Below are 7,129 nucleotides of genomic sequence, written 5' to 3'. Positions count from 1 at the left end.
CCCTGTCAAATTCTCCTTCTGGTCCCATAACTTCTTCTTCATTGTCATCCTCACTGTCGTCACCAGCGACAACATTTGCTCCTCTACGGAGCTCCTCTTGCAATGCTTGTACCTACCTTTGGAGGGCTCTAACCTCCTTAGGATTAATAGCTTTGGCCATTCCACCACGCTCTCTTTATGGAGGCATCTTCTAACTCGAACCCACAACCACACAGTCCTGGTGCAAACTGCCTCACAGTCGACGCTCTGTCTACACACTCAGGAAAATTGGCTTTTATACCACTTGATGGGGACACAACCGAAGAACAGAATCGACACAACAGAAAAGGGGAAAATTATATTCACTGAGAAAATAAACTTCAAAACATGCCCTAAGGGCTTACAATAGCATAAATTTGGAGATAATTTCTCCTTTCAGTACCTCCTCTCAAACTCCACTCCAAACTGCCTTTTACAATGCCATAAATCTTCTTAAATAGACCCCGGAGGGTTAAGGACTAGGAATACATTCTAGAAGGTGCTAGTAGGCATCCACCGACCAAATAGAAGGTTCCAGAAGCTGCGTTAGAAGTCGGTGCAAATCTAGAAGAATCCAGAAATGGTAACTGAACTTTCGGGAGGCATAACTTTTGAACCATAGCTCCGGTTGACAAACCATTTACATTTCTGAAAAGCTCTCGAAGTTCTCTATAGCCTTATGGACAAGCTTTTCTCATCCCCCATTTTTCGACCCTTTTTGAGGTCATTTAATGCCCCGAACCTGACTTTGAAGCATTCTTAGGAGGTCTCCAAAACTCGAAAACTGCAATAACTTTCAAACTATGGGGCCTATTGACCTGATTCTTTTTTTGGAATGCTCTAAATCATGATTACATTCATCTGGCCAATTCACACCTTCTAGTTTACCAAAATGATGGCCCAATTACATGCTCCTATTTTTTCAGGATTTTCAAACACACTGATAGTGGAACTGTGAGAGTTGGAACTTTTATTTGACCCAAATGGGTATCCAAAAATGAAAACACGTGAAATAGAAACTAAGTCTAAGTACATTTTTTTCGGTGACACAGGATTGCCCTTATACCTCTGGATGCTCCTGCATCAATAATAGAACCATAATAGAAACAATTGAGCCTTAGGTATAAGTATGTTAGCTTTGAGATAAAAGAATTGGCTATGAACAATGAAAGAAACAAATGTGCACTCTTTGGGTTAAAGAGAAACTTAAGAATATTACTTAAGTGAAAAACTAAATGAGAAGATTCTATCCAATTAATCAATGTACTTTATGATCTAATCAGCTAAAATGTTAAAATATGTTTAGAAACATTTTTATATATAAACCATATCAAAGTGACATAATTCTTATCATTGAAAAACATCAGGAGATAACAAGGTATGCATTAGTTTGATATTGATTCTATATTACCAAATTACAACAAAAGAAATAATAATAGGAACTAAACATAATTAATACTGATAAATGTATCTTCTCTTAAAGGTTTGGTATTATAATTTATTTAATTTTTCAATACAAGGAAGGCTAAAATCATCATAACTTCCCTGACACATAATTGCTTTCCCAAAGATAAAACTTATGGTTATTTGTTACAGTGTACACAACCATCAACAACTGATACAATTATTTATAAAACTAATACCCCAAAAATATATAGTTGGCGATATTATTGCCATCTATTGCTCTCTAAGAAAAATAAACTATCAAGAATAACATTCTTTTAGCTAAAAATATTCCTACACAAACACAAAATGAAATGAATTCTAGATATTAAAATATGTGTTGAAGGAATTGAAGGTGGTGATCATGTTCGTTGTAGCTCAATGGAATCTCCAGACTATATTGGGATGGATAGGGGGTGAATGTATGGACAAATTTATGAATAGAATTGGGTAAAGAAGATATTCAACATTTATAAGATTTAGGAGAAATTTGGAGAACAAAAAATGATGTAGGAGCATCCTTGGTTGCACTACTATCCTACGTGTTCTCAGTTTTTCCTAGTTTTGTCAAGTTGCAATGTCTTGCATTTCCAAACTTTTAGTAGTTTCTGAGCATTCGAGACACATTGGGGAACCTTGTCCTATGTACAAAAAGAGATTGGAGTTATCATGTTAGAGTTTGAACCATTTTTATCTTGTTGCTAGAGCTTTGTTTCTCTGGTTTCTAGGTGCTTGTTGCAGGCTATGTAACTAATTCTGTGCAATGAGGTAAAGGCTGAAAATTTTAGGTTTTGAAGAGAACCTACAGTAATCCCTTCTATCAAAGGTAAAATTTATAATTCATTATAAGTCAAGAGATAGGGTAGTTCTCTCGGAGTATCAATTTTTGATAGTTTGCGCAATGAGTTCCTTAGTTACTCACACCCTCCCTGCGTCAGGTGGTATCAGAGCCTAATTGCTCCTAAGTGTGCAAGAAGATTGCTAAAGTGTGAGGCAATTTTTACTAAGACTTTCAATTGTGTAAAAACCTAATTCAAATTTGGTTGTATGGTTGCAGATCAACAGATTTAACCTATAACTTGCATAGGGTTACGATCTTGCATGAACCTAATTTGTAAAGATGGTTCGTGGAAAAGGAAATGTTGATAATATAATATTAGATAAATTGAGATAGATTATAGCCAAATTAGATGCTATCAAGATAGCACAAAGGAGGGGAGCACATCTTCATGATGTAAGTGATGATGAAGCAGTGACACCTAACCTTAATCTAGAACCTAAAGAAGATCAAGATGAAGCAAAGTTTTTGAGAGTGTTGTCTAGGGAGAATTCAAAAATTGTTGTAGAAGTAGTTCCTTATGATGGAAAATTGGATACCAATTGTGTGTTTAGTTGGATCTTGGATATGGAGAAGTTCTTTGAGTATTAAAACACTTCTGATAATACGAAGGTGAAGATTGCAGTTACTAGGTTGAAAGGTCATGCTTCACTATGGCAGGAGAATTTGCAAATTGATAGATAAAGGAGAGGAAAGGAAAAGATCAGAACTTGTCTAAAGATGGTGAACAAGGTAAAAAATAAATTCTTTCCTACTGATTACCAAGTTATCTTGTTTAGAAAGATGCAAAATTTGAGATAAAAGGACATGACTATGAAAGAGTATATCGGACATTAGATCTAGACATGTGGATGATGATGTTGAGAAAATTGCAAGGTACATAAATGGATTGAGATCTAGAATTCAAGATGAAATAAGTTTTGTGAAGTTGGAAAGTGTGGAAGAAGCATATCAATATGCCTTGAAAGCTGAGCAGATCTTGACAAAGAAGCATGAACAAAGACAAAGAGGTGGAGCTAGTAGATTCCAGAGAGGCAGAGGTAGATATTATGGTGAAGGTGGAAGATTTGATAATTCTATACAAGATAAGGGAAAATCTGAATGGAAGAGTGATAACAAAGACAAGACCAAATGGAAAGGTGGTAGTTCTTACCAAGGAGGTACTGGTTCTTACTGAGGAAGAAATAATTCATATTCTAGAGGTAGTTTTCGTGGTAATTGTTTCAGATGTGGTAAAGAAGGGCATAGATTTTTTGAATGTAGATCTTCAAAAAATGGGAAAACTAATAGAAATGTTGTGATTCAAGAAGACATTGAGAGTTCACCAAGTGGACCTGAGGTTGGAGAAAATCTAATGGTGAGAAGAACTTTATGTAATAAGGGAAGTGATGAAGAACCTATTTTGAGAAGAAGTCTTTTCAAGACCAGATGTAAGATGGCTAGAAAATGTTGCAAATTGATCGTTGATAGTGGAAGTTCAACAAATTTGGCATTAGAATAGCTGGTTACAAATTTTTAGTTGTAGAGGTTGAAACATCCCAAACCTTATCATGTTTCATGGATCAAACATGAGCATAAGATGTTGGTAAGTGAGCAATGTATTGTGAAATTCAAGATTAGACATTACTTTGATGAAGTGTTGTGTGATATTATGCTTGTGGATTGTTGTCATATTTTTTTGGGTAGGCCTTGGCAATATGATAGATATGTTGTACATGATGAAAGATTGAATCAATATACTATTTGGGTAAATGGTAAGAAGCAAATATTGCTACCTTCGATTGAAAGTCTAGATGAGGTTAGTTGTACTGCAATAAAATTTTGCATGGTTAATTGAAGGTAATTTAAAAAGGAAGTAAAGAAGAATCAAGCTTCTTTTTCTATAGTTCCTAGAGGACCGAGTGTTGGTAGTAATGACCGAGTAGAAGAAGCTGGTAATGACCAAGTGATAGCATATAGTGGTAGTCAAGTGCCAGAAGAAATTGTAAAACTGTTGAATGAGTATAAAGAGATTGTTGTAGAGGATATACCTAATGGTTTCCCTCCAATGAGAAGTATAAGTCATTGTATGGATCTGATTCTTGGAGCTAGTTTTCCAAAAAAATCACCATATAGATTGACACCTATAGAGAATGAGGAACTTAATAGACAAGTACATGAGTTGTTGTAGAAAGGTTTGATCAGAGAAAGTTTGAGTCCATGTGTTGTACCTACTATATTAGCACCTAAAAAGAATAGAGAATGGAGAATGTGTATTGATTCTTGAGCTATTAACAAGATCATAGTGAAATATATGTTTCATATGCCAAGGATGGATGACATAATAGATTGTTTGAGTGGAGCAAAGTATTTCACCAAGATTGACTTAAAGTGTGGCTATCATTTGATTAGAATTAGAGAAGGTGATGAATGGAAGACTACTTTCAAGACAAATGATGGTTTGTATGAATAATTGGTTGTCTTTTGGTTTAACTAACACACCTAGTACCTTCATGAGGTTGATGAATGAAGTTCTGAAAAGATTTTTGGGTAAGTTTGTGATTTTTTATTTGGATGGCATTCTGATATTTAGTAAGATTAAGGAAGAACATCTTGAGCATATTAGACAAGTATTGTAGAGATTGAAGGAGGATAAGTTGATGTTTAATCTTAAAAAGTGTTCTTCTATGCAAGAGGAGATTGTGTATTTGGGATTTGTGATTTCAGTTGATGATTTGAAGATGGATCCTAAGAAGATTAACGTAATTTTGGAGTGACCTACAACTGAGAATGTAGGTGAGGTAAGATCATTCCATGGTTTGGCTAGTTTCTATAGAAAGTTCATAAGAAATTGTAGTTTTCTTTGTAGTGCTATGATTGAGACAATGAGAGGAGATAAAAAGGAATTCAAGTGGACACATGGAGCTGATGAGAGTTTTGAGACATTGAAACAAAAGGTTGTTAAGTTACCTATATTGGCTTTACCTAATTTCAACAAAGTATTTCAAGTTGAATGTGATGCAAGTGGTAGTGCAATAGGAGCTATATTAAGTTAAGAAGGTAAACTTGTTGCTTTCTTTAGTGAAAAGTTGAATGATGCTAAAAGAAAGTATTATGTGTATGATTAAGAATTTTATGCTATTGTCCAAGCATTGAAAAAGTAGAGGCATTATTTAATTCCTAAGGAGTTTATGTTGTATACTGACCATAAATCTTTACAATACTTGGGAAGTCAACATGAATTGAATTAGAGACATATGAAGTGGGTTGAGTACTTGCAAAGTTCCACATTTGTGATCAAGCATAAGAGTGGAGTTACTAATAGAGTTACTGATACATTGAGTAGAGGATGTTCTTTATTGACTGACATGAAGGTTGAAGTTCTTGGTTTTGATGAAATGAAAGAGTTGTATGATATTGACCCTAATTTTTTTAAGGCATGGATAGAGTGCAGAGCACCAAATTTAATAGATCACATAAGTATGATGATTATTTCATTCAAGAAGGTATGTTGTTCAAAGGTATTTAGTTGTGTATTCCTAGAGGTTCTATGAGGTTGAATTTGATTAAGGAAAAGCATAGTGGTGGATTGGCTCGACATTTTGAAATTGATAAGACATTGAGTTTGCTGAAGGATAAGTATTATTGGCCACAAATGTATAAGGATGTTTAGAAATTTGTAAAGATTTATGGAGTTTGTTAAGTTGCAAAAGAAGTAAGTCAAAATACTGGTTTGTATACACCTATTATTGTTCCTAAGAAACCTTGAAGTGACATTAGCATGGATTTTGTTCTTGGATTACCTAAGACAATGAAGAGGTATGATTCCATATTTGTTTTAGTGGATAGATTTTCTAAGATGGCTCATTTCATACCATGTAAGAAGACATTAGATGTTGAGCATGTTGCTTAACTTTTCTTTAAAGAGATTGTGAGATTGCATGGACTACCAAGAAGTATTATTTCTGACAGAGACACTAAGTTTGTTAGTTATATTTGGAAGACTTTGTGGAAGAAGATGGGTATTGAGTTGAAGTTTAGTTCCACATTCCATCCACAGATAGATGGATAGAAAAAGGTTATGAATAGAAGCTTGGGTAATTTGTTGAGATGTTTAGTTGGGAATAAGCCAAGTAATTAGGAGATGGTATTAGCACAAGTTGAATTTGCATATAATAATTTTGTGAATAGGAGTACAGGGAAGACACCTTTTGAAATAGTTACTAGAATGCACCCTAACGGTATATCAGATTTGAGAGATATTGCTAGTGAAGAAAAGAGAAGTGTTGTAGGAGAAGAATTTGTTGATTTTATAGAATTTTTACATAAGGAAGTGAAGTTGAGGATGGAACAAAGTAATCAAAAGTATAAGGAGAATGTTGATCAATCTAGGAGACATCATAATTTTCAAGTTGGTGATGAGGTTATGGTTCATTTGAAGAAAGGAAGATTTCCAGATGGAACATACAATAGGTTGTAGACGAAGAAGTTTGGACCTTGTAAGATCTTGAAGAAGTTTGATAGTGGAAACGCTTATGAAATTGAGTTATCTGATGACATGGATATATCCACTATATTCAATTTTTTTGGTTTATAGAAGTATCATGAGTCAAATGATGAAGTTATTGTATCAGAGGATTATCTTAAGAAGCATATTGAAGAATTTGAACCGATATTTGGTAAGAGCACAAGGGGAAAAGATTATTATAAATGCTTGGTGTTGTGGAGGAACATACTTATGGAAGATGCTTCATGGATCTCTCAATATAGTCTGGATTCAACTTAGGTTGTGACACCTCAATGATTTAGGAGAATCATTTCTTCCAACCTTGGTTGTCTAATGTAGGAGCA

This window comes from Cupressus sempervirens, chromosome 7 (genome assembly GCF_028749045.1).
Source record: "Cupressus sempervirens isolate cs-2001-9-10 chromosome 7, ASM2874904v1, whole genome shotgun sequence".
In the NCBI taxonomy this organism is placed as follows: domain Eukaryota; kingdom Viridiplantae; phylum Streptophyta; class Pinopsida; order Cupressales; family Cupressaceae; genus Cupressus; species Cupressus sempervirens.
Note: the sequence above shows the minus strand (reverse complement) of the source record.